At 36.5% G+C, this 27,703-nt stretch overlaps 1 protein-coding gene across 16 annotated transcripts in view; it reads right to left on the bottom strand.

Moving 5' to 3' along the window:
• ERBIN (erbb2 interacting protein) overlaps positions 1–27,703 on the bottom strand; it is a 117,196-nt gene that overhangs the window by 77,485 nt on the left and 12,008 nt on the right. For 6 of the 16 annotated variants that reach the window (XM_072922097.1, XM_072922102.1, XM_030257598.4 and 3 more), the window contains one exon: positions 19,584–19,695. The exons of the other annotated variants lie outside the window; for them this stretch is intronic. The gene's annotated coding sequence lies outside the window, so the exon portion shown is untranslated. The remainder of the gene's footprint in view (positions 1–19,583; positions 19,696–27,703) is intronic. 16 annotated transcript variants of the gene reach the window in all.

The raw sequence follows: 27,703 nt of genomic DNA, 5'->3' as shown, positions 1-27,703 counted from the left end.
CAAGGACTGTTGGCAATAACATGCTGTGAGAAAGAACAAGATGTGACTGGACAAGGGGCCATACAGAGGTAGGACAGCACTTTTCTGGGACAAAGGTCTTTGATCTACCTCCTGGAGATAAGCACAGCTCAGTACAGCACAGAGAAAAGAGGCGGAGAAGCAGGCACGGACTGTATGGGGGGGAGCAAGACCACCAAAGCCCTCTGACCCATTTCCACAAGGACCTGGAAGAATGGACTGTGAGTAGTAAATAATTTGCATAGAAAGCATGACGCATCCCCAGGGCAGGGAAAGCTTATCTATTAATAGGTACCCTGATTTAAGCCCAGGATGAGGCCCCAGGACATGCCATCAGCTGAACTGATGCTGCAGCCAGGACTGGTCATCTCCTTCCTTCTTTCCTTCCTTTCTCCCCCTCTTTAATTAATCTCTCTCTCTTCCCTTACACCCTACCCCTTTATCCAAAATCCAGAGTCACGTGCTTATATAAGAGGCCAGGGTACATACTAGCATACCAATCTCCAAGTCAAGTGTGTAATTTACTAATAAAACTTCATAAGCTTTTGTGGATCATCTGACTTCTCATTCCTTTCAACAAATGAGTGTCTACAAATCTTGGGTGCTCCCTTCCCCCTAAGGGTGCAACATCACAAAGACCTCAGCTAGTTCCATTAACTTTTCTAGTTGTTTTGCAGAAGTGGTAACAGGTGCTTTAGATGACTAGAGGTAACTTACCCTCTAGGTAAAAATACCTAACGAAATCTTATTTAACCATATTCTAGCAGTTTATATCAATCACATCAAACTGAGTCTCAATATGTTTCTCTAACCAAAAAACTCTAGTACTCAGTTTTATGAAGAGAGTACTTGGGGGAACTATTTTATGCATCCGTCCTTTTCATACTCTCTCAGTTAAAACCCAAATGTTACTAGAAATGCTTGCCAGATGGACTGCCAGTCTGCCTTAGAGCAGCCATTTTAATCACTGTACTCCAGGGGTTGCTCACAACAAAGTAGGCGAGTATTTCTCATTTCACTAAGTATTTAATTTCCAACTGTAGACTTTAGCCTACAGAGGGTGAAAACAAGGACAGACAGCCTAAGAAAAATAGTGAAAGACTGTCTGAGCAGTCAAGGATCGGGTTAGGAAAACTAAAGCACTGGTAAAATTAAATCTGGCCATCAAAGACAAATAGAAAAGTTTCTTTGTCATACAGAGGGAATTGGACAAATTTCAGAAGCAGATCCACGAGAACCTCAAAGCTCAGCAAGGCCAAATGCAAGGTGCTGCACTTGGTTCGGGGCAATCCCAGACATGAACAGACTGGGAGGCAAACTCAGTGAGAGCAGCCCTGCCAAGAAGGACTTTAGGGTTCTTCTGGATAAAAAGCTGGACAACAGTGCATGCTCACAGCCCAGAAAGCCAACTGTATCCTGGTCTGTATCAAAGCAGCAACTGAGGGAGGTGATTCTGCCCCTCTTCTCTGCCCTTGTAACACCCCACCAGGAGTATCATGTCCAGTACATAAGGGTGATGAAGCACTGGCACAGACTGCCCAGAGAAGCTGTAGATGCCTTATCCTTGGAAGCGTCCAGAGAAGAAGGGTGTGAACTTGATGATCTTTAAGGTCCCTTCCTTACAGAAGGAAGGTGATTTCTATTATTTTTATAGGCACATGGGTGATAAAAAGAAGACTGTGAAAATGTGGCTCCCCTCCAAAGAAAATGGGAGAACTGGTTACCTGGGACATAGAGAAGGCCAAAGCACTCATTTACTTTTTTGTCTCAGTCTTCACCAGCAAGTTTTCCAGCCACCTCACCAGAGCTGCAGAAGAAAAAGGCAGACTGGAAGAATAAAGAACTAGCTACCTGCTGTAGAAGAAGATCTGGTTTTTGACCATCTAAGTGAATATGAAGGTTACGAGTCCATGGCATCCGATGAGGTACATCCATAGATCCTGAAGTAATTGGCAAAGGAAGTAGATAAGCCACTACCTATCATACTTGAGAAGTTGTGGAAGTTCTAATGACTGAAAAAATGACATATAACCACCATTTTTAAAAAGGAAAATAAAAACCCATAGAATTTACAAGTCAGTCAGGTCTGGCATCACTGCTGATAAAGATCATTGAGCAGATCCTCCTGAAAACTCTGTTAAGGCACACAGAAGACAAAAAGGCGATTTGTGACATCCAGCATGTCTTAGCTAAGGAGAAGTCATGTCTGACAAATGTGGCTGCCTTCTACAATTCACCTCATATCCTTATAATTCTTTCATTTCGTTTTGGAGGTCAACTTGGAAAGAATACGGATGTACCCAGAACATGTACCCACAACATGTAGGAAACTTTCACACAACAGATCAGGATGTAAGGTTATGTTCGGTACAATGAATGGGGCCCAAGCAATTTCTACTTTCTTCAAGCTGTTTAAGGAAACAATACAAAAAACCCAAACAAACAAAAAACAAAAACAAACAAATCAATACCCACAACAAAAACCAAACAAAAACAACCAAAAGGAAAACAAACAAAAAAGAGAGAGAGCAAGAGAGAGTGGGTAAACCACAACATGCTCTTAGTTTTAAGAAGGGTTGGAAATAAGTATCTTAAAAACTGCTTACTTCAGAGACATTTCAGGCAGCCTCTCAATAACCACCTGCCATTTTAAACAGTGAGAATGGTAAAACCAGTAAAATATTTCTTTAAGTAACTCCAGGAGAGTATTGCAGAATCCAGATTATCTGTGCTTGTCCTTAAACATCCATTCATATTCAGCAGGAAAGTACATTTAGCTAAAGAGACTCATATTAAGCAGAAAGAGATACCATACTGAACCACTAAAATCAGTGTAGTAAACCAAGAACAATTTTAGGGCACGGAGATCAGTTGGTTTTTTGCCCTTCGTAATGGGGATGAAGAAGTTGAGCCATTCCAAAGACTGAGAAAGAGCAACTATATTCACCATTGGTATCTCTGCGCAAGAAGACTCTGCCTGCCAAAGGATATCCATGACCAGATTTTTTTTTAAGTGTCAGGGGAGTACCTGAAGATAAGCATAATAATTTCATACACAATGATAATAAATAAGTTTTACTGTCAGTGTTTACGCACAAGAAACAACCTAATTCACATTGGAGGGAAATGTGTGTCTTACAGTGAGCTAACTTGAATAAACAAAACAACACATGATTTTGATTGATGAAACTAAAGATAAACACAGCTGAGAAAATGTTTATCTCTAGACAGTATATCTTTTGAAATTAAACATATTTTGCACAAAGTAGAAAGGCCTGTAGACCACAGACAACATAGTCCATCTCAGATTCCCAGACTGGGGAACAAGGAAGAGTAAGAGAGGACCAGGGAGACACAAAGGATCCAGAGACCGCTCTCAAAAACAAATTCATCTTGCTTTTCCTGGAAGCAGATGCTGTCATCCTGTCCCACTGTTTCTTGTTCTTTCAGTATCTGAACCAAAGTCAGACATTTAGAGTAAAGCAAAGAAACACTGAACTGTCTCACTGACAGAAATCTAGCAAGTTTCAGAGAGCAGAATTATCTTTCTATTGATTTGGGGTGGTCAAGTCTAAGATATTAATAACAAAACATTACCTCAAGCAGCATGAGACTGACCTACTTGAGGATTTGTTACCTCCCAGTACCAACGCTGTCAGAGATGCTGACAACCAGAATCCTTTAATGCAGGAAGAGGACAGCTGATGGTACATTCTAAGCAAGTACACAAAGGTTCACATTTGCTTCCAGAATGCCCCAAAATAACATGCTGGTGTACTGCAGGGGACATGCAGGGTTCAGAAGTGTTCTGCCAAGGCTAAGGGTATGCTTATCAACATATGGAATGCAAAAAGCACTATGATGGATCCCTGGACTGGCTTACTTCCTATATGATTTATATTTTAATATTAAGAGTTTCACTGTTCTGCCAGATCATCTACCATTCTATTAGAGGTCTTTTTAATTATCTTTAAAACTTAATGGACTGCATAGAGTGCAATAAAGTGGAATTGTTATTTTCCATATCACAACAGCACTTTTGCACAAAACAGTTAAGGAAACACATTCATATCTGTACACACAAATAAATCAGACCTGCTGGATTTTGTGGTTGACTACTTTTCCTTGGTAAAGCTGGTCAAAAAAGGGTCTCCAAGTCATACATGAAGACTGCACCTGTGACCTCTATTTTTTTAAAGGCAGCATTCCCACCTCTGTGGATATAGCTACAAAAACCTTGTCTAAGTGTTCCGAGTGCAAATTGTGGTTTTGCAATAAAACAAACATACCAAGATCTAGGAATATTGTCTGGTGTCAAAAACTCCCTTCTATAACAGTGCAGCTGGTGCAAAACTGACCAGTATGTCTGCATTTGATCTCACCAGTGAAAAACTGCTATAATGCATATGCACCAGATTGGAAGAGTTTTGGATCTCATCAAACTGCAAGAAATCATTTACAAATCAAGACATCTGCTTTCCCAATCCTCAGCTCATGTGCTGTGAAAATAATGCAAAGAACAAATTACCATGTTGTAATTAAACATAAACAGTTAGATCCACAGCACCCTCAGAAGGTGTAGCTGTTGCAGGTAAGAATCACATTGTGACTTTTAATTGCCTTTAAACCCCATATTCTCCAGAGGAACAGTAAGATATAGCACTATTTTGCTTTCTTTCCCAAGCACTGAAAACTGCAGAATGAGGAAGGTTCTTAGGCACTTCTCCAGATCATTTGGTCCAACCTACCACCCAGCCTACCACATCAGAGCAAACCAACATCAGATGGTACAAAGTCAAACTTACTTTTGAGTTAAGGTCTTTGTCAGTTTGTAAGGAAGGAAGGAGATCAGTTGGATTACTTGGAAACATTTCCAGGGGAGAAAGCTGAGACTCAGTGGTTTTTGTTAACCATGGCATTACCTGTCTCTGTGCCTCCACTCTAGCAGAATTGTCTAGTCAATGTAACTACTATCTTAAGTAGTCATTTTCCAAGTCTTATTAAAGCAACTGAATAATCACATATTGATTCAACCATACATGAATGCATAATATAACATATTCCAGTTCACATTAAAAAAACAAGGTATCAGGCAAATATCTTTGCAGAACCAAGACTGCTTATATCAATATATTCTGCTTTACAAGAAAGTAGGGTTGGTTTTCACAGACTTACAATTTATTAAAATCTATAAACAAAGGTTGCTTTCCAGAATGGTAGATGTGAGGGGGATTAAACTGTTACTGTATGCTCTTCCTAATCATTCTGCTTAAGGCGCTACTAATGTCTACTGTTTCTGTTACTTGATGCCATTACATTAGCTCAAGTAACCAGAAACCAAGACAGAAATGAAAACACAGAAAACTGAAACAGCACTGTCCAACTTAATGCTAAAAATTAAGGATTTTAGGAAGGCTTTAAAACATTACTATTCACAGCATCCTTAAACACTGTACTCATTTAATATACACCTGTTTTAACACAAAATAAACAAATTTAGTGATGTCTTCATAAGAACTTGAGGCTTCTCTTTGAAGTATCCAATATAGCAATACCTGAACTTAATTAAAAACTAACAAAAAAAAAAAAACCCAAAGCAAAACAAAAAAAACACCAACAAACCCATGCACAATAGAAAACTACTGGAGGTGGTTTTGTAGATCATTCATCTTGGCCTCACAGATCATTCTTAGGGACAAAACCAATATATTTCAGAATAGTAACAATCTGTACCCTGTGCAGTGTCACAATTCTTTACCAAACCATTTTTCTAAAAGTGACAGTTGTGCTAGCTCAGTGACTGAAAGTGAGCAGCTGTGCCAAGCTACACTGAGGTCCGGTTACCCCTGAAGCTCTATTGTTAGTGGCAACAGATAGAATCCAACTTGATTTAATATAGGAATTAAAAAGAAAAAAATAATTTTTTTCAAGCTACAACTTTCACACAAGCTTCAGCCATTCCAAAGATTTCCACTGCTACTACTGCTCTGACATTAACTTTTGAGATAACTGAACATATCTATGTGGCATCAGAAGGCCAATTAGCACCACAAACAATGCACTTGTTTGTGCATTGACACAAGCACTCAGTATAACGAGAGACTGCAAATCCAAGGGAAAACTATTTAAGATTTGATGCCCTCACCCTATGCTCCTATGTGGTCACGTTCCTTTTCATCCTGCACCCCTTCATTCTTTAGTTTCCCATCAGCACATGGATCATAGACAGTAACCACTGCAAAAGGTCAAAGCCTTTTCAATCCTATTGTTGTTAGCCACAGCAAATGTGGCCAGAACTCACCTTTTTTTTCACTGCAGAACAAGAGAGACCAATGAGGGGAAAAATGAGGAATGTAGAAAATTTGGAGAAGAAGTGATTAAGAGAATAAGAATACATAAAACAATATACCAATTGAATCCGTAGTAGTATTTATAACTAAAACCACAAAACTCAGTCATATATACACACTAAATCACACCAGAAAGTACACCACCGTTTCTAGAAAAGACATACTTGATCAAAATTAAGTAGGTGGTTCACTTGTATTATGCTATTATCATGATCCTAATTTCTTTTAGCCTACTGCCATTCATAAGATAAACCATTTTTCCTTCCTTATTTCATTACACTCATATCTTTTATTAGATATTGAATTACTTTAGGGAGGACATATCTAATTTTATTTGTGCAGTACTTCAGAAATATGGCACCAAGTCTTATAGAGACCATGGGCATGTATAAAGTGCTGGTGGCAGCCAACACCCACACTTCTGTATGCAAACAGCACTTGTCTAAATATTGCTTTAAGTAGATGCTGACTCACTAACAGATAACACATTAGCTAGTTAATATGAGGAAAAAATAATTATATACTAATGCAAGCATGTGCAAGCATGAGAGAAAGCGCAAGGAATAAAAACATGTATACACAATTATCCAAAAACATGCTGAACTGATCAAAAAGTCCTCCATCTGAAAGAACCCAATATTGTCACAGACAGTGTGTTCTTGTCCTGAAAGACAATCGACCTAAGGTTCAAGTTCTCTTGGACAACATTTTGAGCATAGGCTTCCAGCACTGCAGATGAACCACCTATTCCTTACACCTCAAGAGTAAGACCAATAAAGATGGTATATTTATCTCCATTTAATACCTAGGCAGTAGGACATTTGATACACCTCCTGTATGAGGCAGATACTCAGTCAGTTAAGACACAGCTTTATGCATGAAACCAAATCCTGGAGCTGTTTCAAACCACTAAAATACAGATGGTCATGACAGAATTCAGACTACAAATTTTAGCAATTCTGAGAATGTTTGTGGCATCAAATGTTTGATTTCATCTTACGTCTGTGGCCTTTTATGGCTACTGGTTAGTCCAGGAGATACTACAACACAGTTTGAACTGTGAAACAGCTGAGACTTTATACTAGAAATGATCAAATTATGCATAAAATACTGAATTCTTAGAAGTAATAAGATCTAAGTTGTCTTAATATGTTATGAAATTGATACTAGGAATTGGATGAATCTTGTACATTTCACATTGTTCAGAAACACAATTTTATATCATAATGGAGATTTCATATTTAAATTGTCTCTAAAATAGAAGAAAATAACAGCAAACAGTTGCTGTTGTATATAATTGTATACTTAATTATAGATCTCACACTACCAGCCAAGTCATTGTTAGGGTATGTAAATTCCTGAGTTCTCTTTCCTTTCAGGGCAGAGGTAAGCAGTTCTAGTCAAGCAACACTTAAAGCTATTTTTAGATGTCATTTCCCCCCCGACATGTGTAGAGGCATAACTTTCCAATTAACAATTGCTATTATGAAACTTTTACTTCCTTCTACATTTATTTTGCTCCTCACTGCTTTACAAAATTGCATTAGGAGACATCACTGGCCAGTTTGATTACAAATAAAATCAGCAAACTGACAACATGCTTGCAAAATTGCTAAATATTCATAGACACCAAGGAAATTAACTTCAGCTGTGCTTTTAACATGTGAAGTGAAACAAAAATATTTGTGTTATTGCTTGTCTGAGTGGTTTTAAATAAAAATAAGAACCATCAGATACTTATTACAGCTTAAATTGTCAATTATTGCACATGCCAACTTGAAAGTCAATGTTGCCTATAAACAGTAACAAACACACCAGAAGGAATAATACATTTCTATATTGGAAACAGAAATTATATAGTCAAGCAGCAACAATGAAGAATCAGAGATATTAATTTTTAAAAACACACTGATCGGAAGCAAGGATACACACTGAAGGCAAATGTCCAGTATCAAAACTTATTTGTAAGCTCTGGGCAATTGAACAGGTGCCTTCTTGGAAGCTAATCTTTCCTGTTTGAATTGATATTAAATTTTTAACTAACTACAACAGCTACAGATCATGACTAAACATATAAAACATCAAATCAGTAAGTATTTTTACTCTACTACACTTCACACAGGCATGCACCATCTGTCACTGAGGTATGATCTGTAACTCCATGACATTATCACATTACTCTCAAAAAGACTAATGCTACTGCCTAATCTCATGGTTTGAGCCAATTTCTAAACACTAAGTCTTGGCTTGCTGTCTGATCTCGCTACCTGCCTGAGAACCAATGATGGAGCACAATTGTGTCACTTTTTATCACACAATTTAAAACTGTCCAACCCCTTTGTTGCAGCTAATTTATATTCTGCAAATACTGTTAAGGTGATTTGTTTCACAGATGAAAAGAAGCTATAGAATCGCCCTGGATTTTTGCTATGTAACAGTATAACAATCCTCCTCTAACACACAAAACAATACAGGGCCCATATCTGAACTAAAAGGCAAACAGCTAATTAAGGCAATAAAAAATTTCTGTTATTTGAAATTGCAGGGCTGCAAGGTAATTAATCCCCAGCTCACAATATAATTTAAGGTAATTAATATGCTGTATTTAATTGACTAGCTATTGAAAATAGCCCTAGTTGCCCAATTCAATTGACTATTGAAAATAGCCCTAGTTGTTCCTGTCTAAAAAAAAACCTCTGCTGACTGAACTTGAAGTAACCAATGTGGACATAGTTTCTCAATCTGAAAAAAACAAACTCACAATAGTTACTTAAAAATCATGTGTGGACGGCAGTCTCTGGAAAGGCAGGATATGAGTTTATTATATTCCCTTCAATAATGAGATTGCAATGAGAGTTGGTCTCAGTTCTTACCCTTTTTTTATTAAGTTTAATTTAAACCAACACAGCATCACATGCAGAAATGGCTGTTTGTGTGTAGTCTGAAGTAACATATACAGATAGAAGCACTACCAAAATGTATGTCCTAAAATACATTTGAATATTATATCCATACATCTTCCAAAATCCTTTTTGCTGTAGTTGCCCATTCCAGTTCAAAAGGTCTTCCAGTAATAAGTGAAATGCATTATTAGATCTGATAGCCAAACAATTGAGGTTCTTAGGGGTTTCTGGCTTTTAGACACTGGTTCATTTTCAGTTCTGAGCTTTAAAAACAACCTAACATCTGTTTAATCTAAATTTTCTGGATCTTCCAGATCTTCAATAACCTAGTACAAGATCTGGGCAAATCAATTAAGTCTGTATTTAAAGCTTTCCTAGCAATAAAGGAAGTCACCTGTTTATGTACAGATTACTGGATTCTAATTTCTAGGAGAAAAACTGCATTAGATGACACCTCTATGCAATATTCTGTCTAGCAGTAAGACACAGTAACTAAAAAAGACAGTAAAGTCAACTTAGGTTGATTCCTAGCATGCCAGTCAGCTCTGTTAACAGTTGAAAAAGCACTAGAATATTTTCTAGTATGGAAAAAACCTCAGTACTGAAGATCAATAGTGAGATTAATGGATTCATTTCATTCTAGGTATCAGCTTTCATTTTAATACCATTAAGGGTTTAGAACTATAGACAGACTTAAAATTATGGACCAAATCACTCAACAGTATTAATGTATGTGCCCTATAACAATGCACATAGTCCAGCTTTCCCATAAAATTACGCAAATCAAAAAATAATGCATATGAAGTTAATCTTTTCTGGTGTTCACAAGAGACTGGGCTGAGAATAAACATTAACAGTAGGTCACATAAAAACAGGAAAAGCATTAGCAGTTAGATAGCAGTAGTGTTATTAGCACCTCATTTAAAAAGAAACAAACATTTTCAACAGCTTTGATTAGACTAGCAGACCAGCATCTAAATCTGTAATAGCAAATACTGAGAAACAGAGCTTAACCAATTTATCTAACACCTACTCACTAGTTTAAGACTAATGAGCCTAAAACTTAAATCTTGCTAAATGTAAAAATGCCTGGGTAATCACACCCTACAGATACCAAAGCTTTATCTCCTATAGTTACTGTTTGCTTTAAACACATGTGAAGAAAACTACAGTTCACATGCTTAAACTGTAAATGAAAATGAGGAGTGTTAACCCTAAGAAAAAATTTGACTCTTTCAGAGGTATGGAAGTAAAAAGGAAAATAAGGAAAAGGAAAATACCAAAATACAAAAAAGGGAAAAGAAAAGCTGGGCTGGATTGCTGATATCTCCTATCAGTCCAAGACTACTCAGAGACCTAGTACAGGTCTACAGGTGATCCTTCCAGTGACAAAGTCCTCAATAATCATGAGAGCTCTTTAGGAGCTCACCTCTCTTGCTTCCTTATCTTACCACTATGATTTCATCTGTTGTTGGTCAGCCCACTCCTCTCCACTCTTCCACTGTTCCTTCTGTTTCAACATGGTTTTTTCCATACCACAAGTTGCTTCCCCTCCCTTTCTAATACTAGTGTCCTTGACATGCTTCCATCTCAAAGATGGTTATCAGCCACATGATAAGCACAGCTGGGAATTGTCAACTTGCATTCAAAGCATATAAAACCAAACATAAACTCAACCATCAGCAACAGTGTTTTTATCACATGCTTTGCTTACTTCTGAAAATCACCAGTACCCTATTACTCTAACCCACAAGTCTCCTTGCTGCTTCATCCTTTGAATCCCTGTAGTCGCATCTGTCCCCAGCCCCAAACACCCAAAACATAACCTTAACCCCCCCCAAACTTATACTTACTACAAAACTAATTTCTAGAACACTGCTTAAGTGTATTGTTGGTTTAAGTGCTCCTATTTTGCCTCTTTTCCTGTGATGATATAAGCAGTTTATTTCTCTTATTATTTAAACTATTTTCTCATTCAAAATCAAAAGGGAGACTCCTCAGTCAATAAAGTTAGCTTCTACCATCATCTATCCAGTCTCCTGTGTTATAAGATATGGTCTGGGGGTATCCTATTTCCCATCTGTTAGAGGTGGGGAAGTTATCCTCTGTTAATTTGGCTGTTTTCTTTATCTCTCCCATAACCAATCCTCCCTCCAGAGAGATCTTCTGTTAATGGTCTGTTAAGCCTCACTGCATGACTGATAAAATTACACCATCCATTGGGAGATGCAATGCCCAGAGGAGCCAAACATTCCTACCTGGATATAATCAGAGATCTGGAAGACCAAAGTCAGCCTTTTCCCACTGAATTCCCAGAGGAGCAGCTGTCTTGTCCACTGGATTCCCAGAGGAAGACCAAGCCCATTTACACCAGCACAGGACCTTCAGAGGAAAATTCAAGCCTTCCACAGGATCCCTGCTTCATCAGAACCACAACTGTCACTCCAAGACAACTGCAACCAACATTTAATCAGACTGCTACCAACACCCTGACCCACAGAGTGTCAGGTAGTATTCTGACTCTGTAGGGTTTTTTTGTTTGTACTATTGCATTTGTATTTTTAATTTGCTTAGTAAAGAACTGTTATTCCTATTCCCACATCTTTGCCTGACAGCCTCTTAATTTCAAACATTATAAGAATTTGGAGGGAGAGGGTTTACATTTTCTATATCAGGGGAGGCTCCTGCCTTCCTTAGCAGACACCTGTCTTTTCAAACCAAGACATCTAGTTTCACCCATTTTTCAGAGCAACTATCCATAGCATTCCCACATAGATATATAAAATGTATTCACTGCATATTCCTTCACATATTCCTTGCTTCTTGCCTTCACAACAATGCTTATAAATAAAATCCCAACAGCTACCAGGCTGCTGTTGTGGAAATACTACTGCTCATCAAACTAAACAGTGTTTACCATCACCATCCCCCACATCATGTGCCCCTCTACAGAGCTAAGTCACCCTGACTGGTTCTGAAGGACAATCAACCTGTTGTCTATCCTACACTGGTGTTGAATCATGAGAGGCAATTCCAGTTTATTGAAACTCCTTTAGATTACACAAAGGGTAATCGTAGTGCTTTGGAAAATAATTTATTTTACCCATCCTGAATGAAAATGCACTACATATGTTACACCTCAACAAATACGTGTATAAAAAACAAATAGTACAGCTATGCTGGTACAAGCATTTAGGCTTTCTAAAAAGAAAATTAAAAGTAGACATATCTATCTGGTCTGTTTCTTTACTGTTCCAAATCATAGTAAGCAAAAATACAAATTAAGTTTAATAAAAACCATAAAATACAAGAGAAGAAATACTTTGAGTCTGGTTTTTTTATTTAGGGAGAAGAACAAGACCACAATTCTACCATGAGAGGCAGGAGTCAACTGATTTTCTTGATATCTGCAAGAAGGGAAGTTTTTCCCTCTGTGCTCCAATTAGGTCAGCTACAGAATCATAGAATGGCTGGTGCTGGAAGGGACCTTAAAGACCATTAGTTCCAACCATTTTGCCACAGGCAAAGGCACTTTCCACTAAATCAGGTTGCGCAAAGCCTGATCTAATCTAGGATGGGTCATTCCCAGCTCCTCTGGGCAACCTGTTTCAGTGCCTCACAATCCTCACAGGAAAGAATTTCTTTCTAATACCCAATTTAACCCTACCGTCTTTCAGTTTAAAGCCACACTCCCTTTTCCTATCACTACATACTCTTGGGAAAAGTCCCATCTTTATTGTAGGCATCCTTCAGATACTGAAAGGTTCTGTAAGGTTTCTCTGGAGTCTTCTCTTTTCCAGGCTGAAGAACCCAAACTCTCTCAGCCTGTCTTCATGGAAGAGGTACCTTAGCCCTCCCATCATTTTCATGGCCCTAAATAAAACAGACCTACTATAAAAGGTCCAAACTTTCAGAAAGTTTTACCTCTGAATTCAAGGGGAGGTATTATTCCAAAATAAATTACAGCATTTGTAACTGTGAATTGAGACTCAGAATAAGTCTGGAATACTTTCCACTTGAAGTCTGCATTTCAGCGCAAAAAGTAAGGAAGGATTGAAGCAGAAACCATATAAACACCTACACTGAGCAAGAACATTCTCTTGGTTGAATTTTACATGGTATTAGCAAAAAGACCAGAGAGGCTTCTCCACCTAGCTAAGAGTCAAATCAAGCAGATTGGTATCCTCAAACAGCAGCAGTTAAATGCAAAAGATAAGCAGTGCTCCTTTCTCACTTAGACAATTAGTTCAAGGGGTAGAGAAAGGAAGCACAAGACTAAAACAAGAGTTTTACATGATATCTAGGGAAAATATTAATCCTCCACTATAAAGCCAGAATGAATCTAATTACAGGATTACAATCAAACAATTTTCCAAATTATCAAAAAATTTAAAATGTGAACCACTTTTCAGTTGATCATCAAGTTCTTCTCAACTTTCATAATTATAAAAGTCTCCTATTTTGCCAAGTAAATGAAACATATCTTTTAAATTTATTAAAAAATGAGTATATTTTGGTGTATTTTATCTCATTATCATTCACTTTAGTGGTCCTAATATTAGTCTCCTAGATATCTTAGACAGACTCCCTTCATCCTTTACTTTCTGAAGTCTTCTGCTTCTAATCCACGATTCACTGCTATAGCTTTTTCCCCCTTCATTTAATTAACAGATGCACACTTCTCACTACTATATTAGCCTGTTTTAGATTCAATGTTTTCTAAGCATCTAGTAAAACATCCTTTAACTGATTTCCCTTCAAAACTGAGTGGAAAAGGAATTTCTATACAGATAATTTCACTGAAAGGCTTCCAAGTGATCTTTATAAAAAGGAACAAAAAAATGCTGCTGATTAAACTTCGTATTTATTATGTACAATCAAAGTCAATTCACAGTCATTTATACGTTATCAAAAACAAGGAGGTTTTAAATACACTAGTGGTTATTTGGCTCCTTTCAATAATAGGTGTGACTCCAAATCCTTTTATAATTACTTCTAAAAATACTGCATCCATAATGTTTTTAAATGAACATTTTAGTATTAGTAATACAAGACCACCTGCACATAAAATTAAGTTTCCTGTACTTAGGGACTTAGTCATCCTGTATGTGACTGCAATTTGATAGTCCATAGCAAGCTATTTCTGCTGTGGTCACAGAGAAAACCAAATGATAAGTGTTGTTTTTTTCTTCAGTTCTCATCAAAATAAAATTGTTGTTTTTCTTCACATTGCCCTTCCTAAATTGCAAGCAGCTATTTTAACCACCAAACATCACTTTTTCTACCATAGGTCAGCAACAATACACCGATCAACCATAAGTGTTTTCTTTTCTCCTTCAAAATGAGTACTCAACACTTTTTTCTTAATTATAGAATTATTCATCAGTCTTTCATGAGCCCTATTTCCAGTATCTTGCATTTGTATTAGAAAGAAGTTGGATATTTTTCCTTCTGCACATGTTTTAAGAGATATTCTTCTCTATAACTGATGTTTACTTCAAGTAATTTTAATTTGAGGAAAATGTCATCTCTTTTCACCCTAAAATGAAGCTGCTGGCTCATAACAGCAAAACCCACTCTTTTTACATCACTTATCTAGTCAGCTAGCTCACCCTCAACATCTTCATCCTCATTTGCTTATCAACAGAAGTGTCAGAAGACCACTTGGACCTGCAGGAATACTATGCCTTTTGTTCATTTATAAAAACATGACTGCTTGTCTGTCTCGGATGGCTAGAAGTCTTCACAGATATGTAATTTATAGTATAACATCATCATGGCAATAGAGCATTCCTTCCCTATAAATCAAAGCAACTCATTCTTTTTGCTTTCTGTGTACAAGCCTTCTTTGGACTGAACTTGATGCAGATTAGCTAGTTTCAAATTTACCTGGTCTTATTTAATGAAATCCAGTACTTCTCATCCTGATGTGGAATTCTATAAAACATCCATCTATACAGCTCTGCACACCATTGTTGTACAATCCTCCTGACACAGCAATGATACAGGAAGAAAACTGTAATTTTTATATAAGTTTGTGCAATTAAATTTGTAAACTCGTACAATCCTTCATATTAAGACTTAAGTATTTTGGCAGAAAAATTAACTACGGCACAACCATTACAACTACCCACAGCTACTTACAACATCACTGAAAGCAAGCTATTCTATCAGGCAATTCAGTTTCACCATCACTTCTTCCCAGTAGGAGGAAAATACACTTTCAAATTATAATGTATACAACTGTATTGCCGGTCAGGGGCTATATATAAGTTACGAACGGGATGGGACTGCTGTGGTATGCGTTTAGAGCTGTTTATTTTTTAGCATCAGTCTCATTACATGGTTATGACAATAGGAAGATGCTAGCAGCTCACATCTAGGCGACAGACTAAGAACTTAATGTTACAACTTACTTTATAAACTTTTTGATCAGTCACAAAAAGCAAAAGCATATTGACAGTAGTTCTATCTAATTACTATAAGCTCATGTACCTTCAATTAAAACAATGCTTGCTTATTTTGAATACAATACTTGCTTGTAAGCCTCAAGATATAATGCACAGAGCTCTATTATTAAGTTTAGACCTTCTTAATACCTAACCAGATATACCTTTCTGCAATTTAGGAAGTTATTCTACCTAAGCGTTAATACACAGACTATTGTTTTATTTGTCTTTTCTGTCTACTTTTTGTATAATTTTTCTGCTGACAAATCTTACAGCTACTGCTTAGCTCTAAGCACCATCCTGCTGTCTCTGAGGCCTTTTGCAATGTGCCCAAAACCCTCTGATTTTAAGGAATCCCACACAACTGGACCATTAAGGAAAAAATATCCTGGGGTTAGTGGGGGAAGCAAGGAGCAAAAGGAAAGGAGGAAATTGCCAGAGAGGTCTGTGACTGACACAGGAGCAATATCTTAACTTCAGAAATCGCCACTAGCATTCAGACAACTGTCAAGAGCAAGTTAACTTACCTACATTAGCTAGCACTTGATGCTATCTCAATGGAATAATGCAGATGGAAAAGAAGAGGATAGAGGGAAGAGGAAGCCAGAATGTTCTCCACACACTTCCCCTCTGACACCACCACACATTTTTGACACTGTTTAAGAAGTTTTTCATTTGCTAGCTGCTAAATTGAAAAACAAGAACTGCTTACATAATGCAAGCATGAGTACCCCAATATCTAGCTTTTGCATAGAATTAAACAAAGTTGCCTCTATGGAGACAGGATGTTTTCCTTATAATACCCAATTCTGGCCATGTGACAGACAGCAAGTTTGTCACACAAGTCCGCCCTATGATAACCTAATCTTGTTTAGACCCTCTTAGCAGGGCACACAATTTAAGGGACAAACTAACTACTATTCCTTCTGTGTCCTAAAAAAAAAAAAAAACATTCAACAAAGCAGTCTACAATATGTTAACAGAAGTGCCTATGGGTCTGAGAAACATTTCAGTTATTGAGACATCATGTCCATAACTTCACCTACACTACAGGGAACACCAGGCTCACAGAACAATGAGTTCCCCAAGTGCATTGCCAAGATAAAATATATCTCATGCTAACTATTTTAACCTTCACAGCCGAAACACCTGAGATATGTTTGAGCAGGCATTTCACGCCATAACTTGTCAAATATAACTAGGAAGGGGGAGAATTTGGGGCAGCATTTATTGCTACAAGGAGAAATGAATCTGCAAGTCAAGAGGGCTCACAGATTAAATATGCAAACCAGACTTATGTAAGAATCTTGGAACATGTCCAGAATAAATAAGTCACAAGAATACCGAAGGGATAGGATACAGGGGATCCTTTTTAGTCAACACAGTTTTCTTTATTCAGGTTGAAGTCTTAATAGCAAGACAATGAAATAGGAATTTTCTTAACTGTAATTACACAGCTTCAAAATTGCATCCTTAAATAAAGCATTATCAAAAGACCAAATACACTCCAAATATATCTCAAAAGAAGCTGCTATACACTGTAAGAGTGAAGATTTCAGAGTTTTGTCAAATTCATCAGACGATTACAAAAAGTTAAAACAAAAAGAACTCTGACAACTTTTAGTCTTATGTTTCTTTCATATACTTTGGCTGTTCTCAAGTAAAAACTTGCTTATGGTTTCTATTTCCATGTCATATTTCAGTATCTGTAAATACATGTTGATACATTACATTCCAGTGGACCTAAGCATTTAACATTGGGCTCACTATGAATTTAGCAGCTTGACAAATACAGCAACTTTTCCAGAAACTACAAAACTTTTCTAAAACTTTTCCTACTCACTACAAAAAGGTTTTGAGAAGCTAGAGAATATGCACTAAATTGGCATTAAAAAGCCTCCATCCAAGATGATCACAAAACATGAGGAACACTTATTAAGTCTTTTATAATTCCTACAGTAAATTTTTCATTACAACATGCTTTACAATTCACTATTAAAGATACGTGTGCAGTCACAAGCTTCTCAAAAAGCATTTCCTTCACAATCCTGTTCTTATTAGTGGGTAGATTTTCTTCCCCCAATACAGACTCATTAAATCAAAGCTGCTAATGAATCAACTGTTAGGAATGAAAAAGGACTAGACTTAAGTGCAAGCTACTACAAAGCAGGAAACAAACTATAGATTTAAGTATATCATTTTAATTACCCTAGTAACACTGAAGTGATTCCAAGTAAAAACAACAGATTCACAATGAAACTAGGATTATAAAACAATGTTCTAATTTAACATAAAATTATTAGCAACATTTAAATGTGTATTTGCCTATTATCTTACCCTTAATCAATGTTATTGAACAATATTAGTAGCATAAAAAAATAAAGAACCCCCTCTAAATCCAAGCGGTGCACTGCTGCCTGAACTCTCCACTTCTGGTTAGCTTGGCAGCAACAGCTTATTAGAAGTCCCAGCCTATCCATATGATAAAATTGTTTCTCTTTTGTGACAATTTTTTCCATAATATCACTCTCTAGTCAGAGAATTATGAAAATCCCCAAAGTTTAACAGAGAAAAATGACACTTCTTAAGATTCTGTAAACAAGGATCTACAGAAACAATTGTGAAGCCCTCACACAGAACATCAAGTACTTTATATAATATATATACATATATAGGATTTTCCGCTCAAAAAAAGAATATGCCTCTCAAAATCTAACTTTTTTTTCATTAAAACCCACTCTTTCCCCATGAATTCATTTTCAATTAAAGGTTCCTACACCTGGTATTGTCTTTCCAGAATTTTACCTAATTTAAATATCACGACATCTCTATTTCCAAGCACATAGTTTCAGCAATTATTAAGCATTTAAAACATTATTTTGCCATTAAAATATCTCCCCTCTCAAAAGTCAAACATTTTCTGGGTTACACATATTTGTGGGTGCATTCTGACAATATTCTTGAATCAGAGCAAAAGATGGTGAGAGCAGAATAAAAAAAAAATGCATTTGCTCAACAGTCCTTATTAGGACTAAGAGAGTGTATTACCCTATTCCAGTATATACTGCAATCTAGGAAAGATTTTTGTGGCACTTCAATTAGGGACAAAAATTGGACAATAAAAAAAAGGCCACATCATTCTAGTCAGTTTTTCCCTATTCTGCTATGATCCCTTTCTGAGCATCTATGTGCATTTGCTATTAAATAATGCAATGAAGAATACGTTTTAAAAAATCATGCTTTCAGTCTTAGCCCACCCTAAACATACCATTAACAAGTATACAGAACCACAACCGTATACACATTCAACTGAAAAAAAAAGAAGCTGACTTCCCCAACACAAAAATAAAATCAACCCAAATCACTCTAACCTTTCCCTAGATGGAACAACAGCATTTAAGTTAGCTTATCCAGGGCAGAAATATTTTCTTGAAATTCACTTTATTTCTTGCACAAAGCTACCTGAATACATTACCATAAAATGGGTTATGAATTCAAAGTAAGCAAATAATGCAGAAAAACAAAGCAGAAGCAATGGAAGTCATCCTACGCAAGTGCTCACATAGAGCTGAACCAACTTTAAAATACAAACAGACCATGCTCTGTGACCCAAGTGCAGCAGATGGTGCCAGTACAGCAAATATTCCCAGCATTCCTTGAGAGAAAACAAACATAATTCATATTTCTTATGCATTATCCCTACAAGCTACCATAATAAAAATTCAGCAGTTAAAAAATTGTCATTCTTGCATGTGAGTGGGAGAAGATATTAATAGCACACTTAAGAGTGTAACTGAAACAAAAAGTGTGCCAAAACATTTATTTCCTCTTATCTCCTTTAACATATGTGGACTGTCACCTACCCAAATCACTCCACCACTGCCAATTTACACCATAGGAGCCTGAATCAACTTCTCAGCTGGGACCACAGATTCACCAGGACGTTGAACAGTTTATTAAACCATCTACATGGATCTGTGAAAGAGAATTAAGAAGTGTTTTCAAAATGATGGGTGTAAGCGACCTTGCACCAAACAGTTTCAAATCCATATATTTACTTTGTTCTACAACAGAATCAAACACAGAAAACACAGGAACAGTAATATGTAGTTTACCAGAACAACCACCATTCTATCAACAGTTATTTTTGTTCTTTGTCAAATCTGAACATAATGAAATCAGAAAAAGCAGTGTGTCAAAACAGAGAAAAGGTAGAACTGATTATGATCTCCTCCTTCTATGGCAGCCAAAACTGAAACATACACTTGCAAGCTAGAGTTCAGAACAGCTCTGTTATTTGTATGAATAGAGTCAATTATCAGATTAACAAAATGTAACCAAAACCAATAAGCAGTTATGCGCAGGACCTGGACTGAATGACTTTCTCTTTAAAGTTCTGATGAATCTCAAGCATGTTCTCTGAAAGAGAATCTGCACCACCCATACAGACGCAAATGCTCCCACAGCCCTCATGGGGAAATAAAACTCACTGCAACAAATGAGTGTTTAAAAAAAGCTTCAATCATTTAACTGGACCTGCCAGCTGCCTTTCATCTAGCTTAACATCATGTTTCACTGAAGGTCTACAGCCACAGTTATTGACAACCATGGAGATAGTTACTTACAAGTAGTTGGATCTATTTCCCAGAAGCTTACTCTGCCTGGTGAGCTTTTGTGGAATACTGACATACACTCTGTATGTTGAGAATACAAAATTTTAGTATGTGGACCTGGCTAGTAGGCCAGAATAATGCAGTAAATCTAAGATGCATGTGAAACACACCCATGGCCTCATCTTGGTGACATTTGTTGAAGACAGTTCAAATACAGTGCCAAAATACAGAACAATGGTTTCTCATCTGGTTTTAAAACACCTAATACATCTCACCCAAAGAAAAAGGTCTATTAAATCTAGGTTTCTATGTTGATTAATGGAACCTGTCCTGAAAAGGCTATTCTTCAAGAAATCCAATCCTGATTAGTTCTTAATACACAGACACAAAATGGAGTTTCATGATTCCTGGAGTTTTGTGATTTCTAAAATTTCTACAACAAACAGCAGCAATAGAATTGCCAAGAAAATAATTGTTTCTGCCACTGCCAGAACACTGTGAGATTTAACAAACCATGAAGCATCCATAGTAATACAGTTGTTTAACAGATCTTAGCTAGCTTTTCCAAAATATTTGTTTTATCAGCTTCCTGGGGTACCATGGACACCGCAACTAGAAACTCTGAAGGATGCCACAGTTGATGACTGCAGTACTACTTTCCTGGCTTTCTCAGGAATTAAAAAATTGGGCTGCTGCCCATTAAAGCAGTGGCTCTGAATCTTCCTTAGAAAATTTACCTACTGCTTTCCCACCTATAACCAAAATCCTTGCATGGTTGAAAATACTAACATAAGTATCACATTAAATCAAGTTTATATCTAGCCAGCAACTCCCTTCATACACACCCTGTTTAGGAATTGATGGTTAATGATGTAAAGCCTGGAATAGCTTTTTTAGCTCTTAACTAAGGAGAGCTGACTAACTTTTCTCTCTGTTGTCTTGTGATCTTCCAAAGATTCAGTTCAATTTGTGAGCGGTATTTTTATAGATAAAGAATGGACTGTTGAATATGCTGTCTCTTTCAAACTACATACTCAAGTTTGTGACTACCTGGCATCCATGATACAAGTGGTGATGTAGACTCCAAAAGTTAATACCTGAGGAAGAGTAAGAACATAAGAATTTTACACATCATTAGAAGAGAGACCTTTGACACTTCTCCTAATGCCAGTATTCCCCACAACAGGGTAACTTAGAAAGTAGAACTAAGGCTATGGTCTACTTGTGGCTTTTTCATTATCAGAGACTTGTAATTTTTAATTAAAACAGACTACTTAATTAGTATCAACAAGGCAATCCAACTCAAATCCCTGATGGATAGGTCACTCCAGGAAGAAGGACCCATAATACATTTGAGTTATAAAGCCATTTCAGAACAGTTATGAACCGCCCGAACTTTTCAGAAGTAGACAAATTTGTTCTGCTAAATACCTAAATCATCTCTTGCAAATAATATGTTGGAGCTTTTGTGGCTGCAAATACAGTTAGGAGAAGAATCAACTTGGATTTTACTCCACTATCACACTTGTGAAAACTATGCTGCATTTAAAAAAAAATGTTACTTAAAAAACAGAAACATTTTTTTGCATTTTACTGTATCTAACCTGCTGTTACTGTGACTCCATTTTTTTTCAATATATGTCATGAATAATCAGAGTTTGCTTATCTACATGAAATTTTGTTGAAGTCCTGTGAAAATTTAGATGTGGTTAGTACTGCTATCAAGTACTTCAGAGTTTGCAAGAATGTATCCCAGAGCCTATGCTAAAATGACTGATAATATTACCAGTATTACCCTTGGTATAAATCAAGGGTATCAATCACTTTGGCTATGCTTACAGGAAAAAAGTGTCAGATGGAACACCACAAGGGATGCTACTTTCACTTTCACCCAGAGTCAAGAAGCATCATCACACCACTATCTTAGTAATATAAGAGCAACTAATGACAGCAGTGAGTATTAGAAAAGATAGCTTAAAGCAGCAAAATTAATATAAAAATATTGTACTAATCAAGATTTAATATTGTAAAGAAGATTAGTTGAAATATTTATTAAGTCAGTTCTACTGAATCAGTAGATCTATGCATAAAACCTAACATTTTGATTTCACAATGAACAGGAAAAAAATCATTTAGTACCACAGGATTCTTCCCCTCCATTTTATTCATCTACCAAGACAAATTTTTAAATGCTATTTAGATTTTTTTAAGCATCATTTAGCTGATTCCAAAGTGCCAAACAAGAAAAATAGGAACTTATGAATATATGAGCATAATTACTAGCAGTGCACCTACAAAAGCAATTACATAAATGCAGCCAGAACTGAAAAAAAGGTTTCCTCAACTGCTTTTTGAAAGGAAGTAAATACCTTGTATATTTTTTTCCGTTAAGTTGGACAAACAGAGGACACATATAGTTACAGGTAACATATAAAAATTAGCCTATTTTACAAGAAGTTGCTTTGATACGTATTTATTCTACATGAAAAAAAGAAGTAATAAGTGCTTAAACACACTTGACTACTACCATTTAAAGTGTTAAAAGACAATCCTCTTATTAGAAGCTAGATGATTGGCAGGAGAGGGTATCAACTAGCAGATACTTTATGTGAGCTGAAGTACTTGATATTGAACAGCTGACTGATTTGTACACAACCTTAACACCTAAATTCTTCATTGCATCCTAAGGTTTCCTCTAGATCAATGACTCAAGGGAAAGGGTAGGAAGAAACCCACTCCAGCAGTACATAATACCCTCACTAAGCTCAGCTTCACTACTGGCTATAATTCCAGCATGCAAGACTCACAGTTCAATATTCAAGTGTCAGGACTGATACCAGAAAACAGATCGTCACAGATCATCACAGCAGAAAGAGAATGAGCAATTTTTATGGATCTTTAAATATTGTTGTCGCTGTCGAACCCCCCCCACCCCCGCTTATTTCAAGCTACAGAGATATAAATACAGGCATATACACCCAAAAAGCAGTGTTCAACTTGCATTCTAACTACACAGCAGAACAAATGTAAAAATACATAGCTATCTTTCACAGATCTTTTCTGCCCAACATTTTAAGATATGCCAGATGCACTGAAACTATATACCAGTCCCTCAAAATCTGACTCTTCCCCAAAAGCCCAAAACTTCAGCATCAAAAAAAGGAAAAAAAAAAATCTTTGTGTTTTAAGTGGAAAAAATGCAGGAGAAAGGTAACTCTAAAAACAGTAGAAGTGAATGCACTTGATATTATTTCAGTCACACATTCACTTAGAGGGAGAGGGATTAAGGCAAACATGAAACTGCATCAAAAATAATATACCTGCTCTCAGGTTCAATTTCAATTTACCACACTCTAGATTCTTATTATAGATAGACTCTCAAAAATTAAAGAATAAATGAAGGAAACAAAAAAGGTGCATCTTTTTCCATGCTCATTTGCAAGGTCAACGGATACTTCAGTATCTCAATAACTAACTGGACTATGAATGCATTTAAGAAAAAAATCTTAAATTTTAATTAAAACACACTACTTAATTAGTAGTGTGGGGGGGTGCGAGAAGGAAATGAAACAACCAACCCTTGCATCACATTTTCAAAATTTCAGTCCCAGAGAAATTAATATCATTATACTAGTTACTCTCTAGTATGCCCAATGATCATAATTTAGAAACTACCTTCAGGAAGAATTCAGTATCTCCAAATCTTGCACAGCTTAATCCTTGTACTACATCATTTGAAAGAAAAAGCCTAATACATAAGTTATCTTCCCAATTATAATGTTCAAGAATATTTGAGACTTAATATATTCTGAGGTTTTTTTCCATCTTTGAACCCCAGGAAAATAATTTATCTTACAGCAAACACTATTTCCCCTGAAATGCTACATCAAATACTTATCAATCAAACAGAAGGTAAGGTGTTATTTTACAGATTAAAGATCAGGACATACAAATAGACAACTGCTGTCATGAGAAATACCTTAACTGTTTAAGAATGTGTTGAGAACTATCCATTTTGACACCTTAGGATTCCAGCAAGCAGGCAGTGTGCAGCTAAGCTATCAGAAGTAATTGTTACTAACACTGGAGCGCCTGGAGAAGGAAAAAGTCCTCACAATTCAATTTAAACATTTTTCATGCAATGACTCTAAGAAGTGCATTGCAGGGAGCAATTTAAATTCAGATAACAAAAAATACATTTCAAATTCACTAGTGTTTTAATATATCACTGCATTATATTCTCTCCAGAGAAGCAGACATTAAGCACAGTATCAGCATCTTAAAAAGAGGGTAACAGCACAAATACCAGCTCTTTCGGTTCACTTTATGCCCATGAATGCCACCTCCTCTCTCATATAGGGGCTTAGCCCTTCTGGAAACAGGAGGGAAAGATCAGAAGTCACCTGCATTTCATGAGTGCAGTACAGTCAAGTGAGGCCACTACATGCGGCTTCTCAGTACAGGCCCAGAGCACCTCCACACCCAGCTAGCAGTCTTCCTAGAAGATTTGAGAATGACAAAGCTAAATGTCCTCTCTTCTTCCATTCTCTGCCGCCTAAATTATCTTGCACTTTCAATCCCTCCACGAATAAAGGTGATTCTATCCTACCAATCTGAAATTGAAAAAGTAAAATACCATAAAGGCATTACACACTCTAGGTGACAGACATTTCTAAGTCCATCATTTTGTCAGAATACATAACATATGAACTTGTTTACTAATCATACCAACTGCCCATCACCTGTCCGTTCTCCACTCACGCTAGCCTTGAGGTCTAATCTGAAGGAATAGGATGCCACATTCAAATACTGTTGACCTACAAATTTCTATCAAGAGATTCCTCTAGATAATGAAAAACACAATGAAACCAGAAAACCCAATGAATGAGAGAGGCTAGATATATAAGTCTCAAAAGCAAGTGCTCTGAAACATAGCTTCCAGGAGAAAAGGTCTTCACTGTTTCTTCTCCTTTTCCATGGTTATTTTCTTCTTTTCCATGGCTGCGCTCCTGCAGCAATTAAAAACTATTTTACAGAGAAACATTAAATTCCCAGCCTACCATCTCAAGTCTAGAAGTCAATCTACCTATGGCACGAGAAAGTAGGAGAGATGGGAGGTGGTAGACTATAAATCTGATTAAAAGAAGATGTAACTGGCTAAGTATCCCAGTTTTTAACTGCACTTTTGACTTTTCTGTACAGATTATCAAGGATCAAATCACTGATGATGAATAGCAACATTTACATTAATTGCGGGTAAGTGGAAGACTATTCCAAATCAGCAACTGGAACTGAAAAGACAAGTCAATCTCCATCATGCAAAATTCAAACTACAGCCTGATGAAGCAAGAGTATTCCTTGCTTCTCCCTCACACCTGCCTTTTACTAAAGCAAGGGTTTCATAATCACACTGTAAATGCAATCAGTAACTGATCCAAGAAGCCTAAACCTGAAATATATTGACAAGAATTTTTTTCATTTAGATCAGTTTGCTCAAAAACTCACTGACCTTCAATACCCTATGTCCACCTTCAATACCTTGTCTTCACTTTCAATACCTTCTGATATCCTTTCAATATCCTTCTGATACAAAGAACCACACTGGAAGCAAAGAGGGAGCGTGCAAAGCAGATGCAGCAGAATGTAAGGCTAGACATTTAGCCATAGGATTTATAAATTAAAACTCCTCTAAAGTAAAGGTGATAACTTCATTATTACTGGTATTTTTTAGCATAAAAAAAGATGCATTAAAAATATATGCAATCATATTTTAATGTTCATAATAGCACATGTTGATGGCAAAATTCATTCATGTGTGTCACATTTATATTTTAGTCCACTTCAGATTCATAGTTTTAGTGAAGGGGGCAGGAGGGAAGAATTAAAAGAAAAAAATTAACCATGATAAATATCTAAAGGCAACCAAGAAGAAACAAGGATACTCAGTGAATCCAGTGACTGACTGTACCAGTACTTTTTTTACTCTACAAAACTGAAAGAAATATTCACAGGATGTGGTCTGAACTTCAAGACACTATTGCTCAGCAAGTGCTGTGCATGTTTTTGCAACAAAAACTCAATTACTTGCCTACAAAGCAATGCTTTAAATTGAAAAGAGACTTAAGGGAATGAGAATAAAGCACACAAAAGTACACATATCATCATCCCCAACATGGTAAGCTCAAAATTTACATACACTTTCTTTCTTTTAACCAAAGCAAAAACCATTTACAAATTTTAAAGTGACCAGTACAAGGAGGTGTTTTGCAAGGAAGCACTATTAAGAGAAGGTCTCAGTTGTTCACTATGGCATAATATTAAGGTTAAAAAAAATTTAGAAAAATCTTCAATTAATAACAACCTGCAACTCAAACCATAAATTGACACACTGAATAGATTTATAAAAATTTATATACACAACAGTGCCACTGATCTAGATGCATCTTTCATGTGTCCTACTGTTCTTAAAGGGAAGATACAAAAAATGCCAACTTTCTAGAGTATCAGAAAGCTGCCACTTTATAGCCCATGATGCCCATAACTTGAAGCAGAATGCAACCTATTTTCAATATTGATGGTAAAGGTGATTCGTCCTAAATCAAGTCCATGAAATATGACATTTTCCAATAGCCTTCAGATGCTTAGATGTAAAGCAAGGCTAGTAATTGCTATGAACAAAACCTCTCTCTACACTGCACCCAAATTTCTCATCTAAATTCTTCTTCTACAGCCCCTCCTACCAACTGATTAACTTAGAGCCACCCGCACCATGCACCTCAAAACCAGACTTAACAGTAAATCTTGATAACAAGAAATAGAAACAGTTTTTTTTTTCATTAAAAAGAATTCTTCCATCATGCTGTCTGCTGTTTTGCCCTCAAATCAACATTACCAAGGTCTTAGAGAGCTTAAGGAGAATGGACATATTCAGGAAGAAACCACAAGAAAAAATGAAACAAAAGTGTAACAGTCAATATGCTTTTAAAAGTTACAACAGTTATAAATCCAGGTTAATTAAATTACAGTGTAAAATTAAGTTACAAAGTACCTCAAAAAGAAACAAAAAAAAAAAAAAGATAAAACAACTCAACTGTTTAATGGAGAGGTATAAAATAGGTATTTACAACCAACAGCATAGGAAAATCTTGGAAAAAAAGTTGGAATACATGCCAAGGAGGGGAAAAAAACCCCTAGATTCCACAGCATTATTCGCCTATTAAAACCAGAAATGACAAGTGCTTTCATGACAGTTGCAGTTGGTTAAAGAGTGAGAAAAGACAATACATTACAACTCTTGCAAGTTATAACTCTTGCACTGCTATCTGCAAGGTTTACATGTCCCAAAAGATAAAACCCAAATTTTGTTTCAA

Source organism: Taeniopygia guttata, chromosome Z, assembly GCF_048771995.1.
Source record: "Taeniopygia guttata chromosome Z, bTaeGut7.mat, whole genome shotgun sequence".
NCBI lineage: Eukaryota > Metazoa > Chordata > Aves > Passeriformes > Estrildidae > Taeniopygia > Taeniopygia guttata.
The sequence above is the reverse complement of the archived record's forward strand: the minus strand, read 5'-3'. Positions and strand labels throughout refer to the sequence as shown.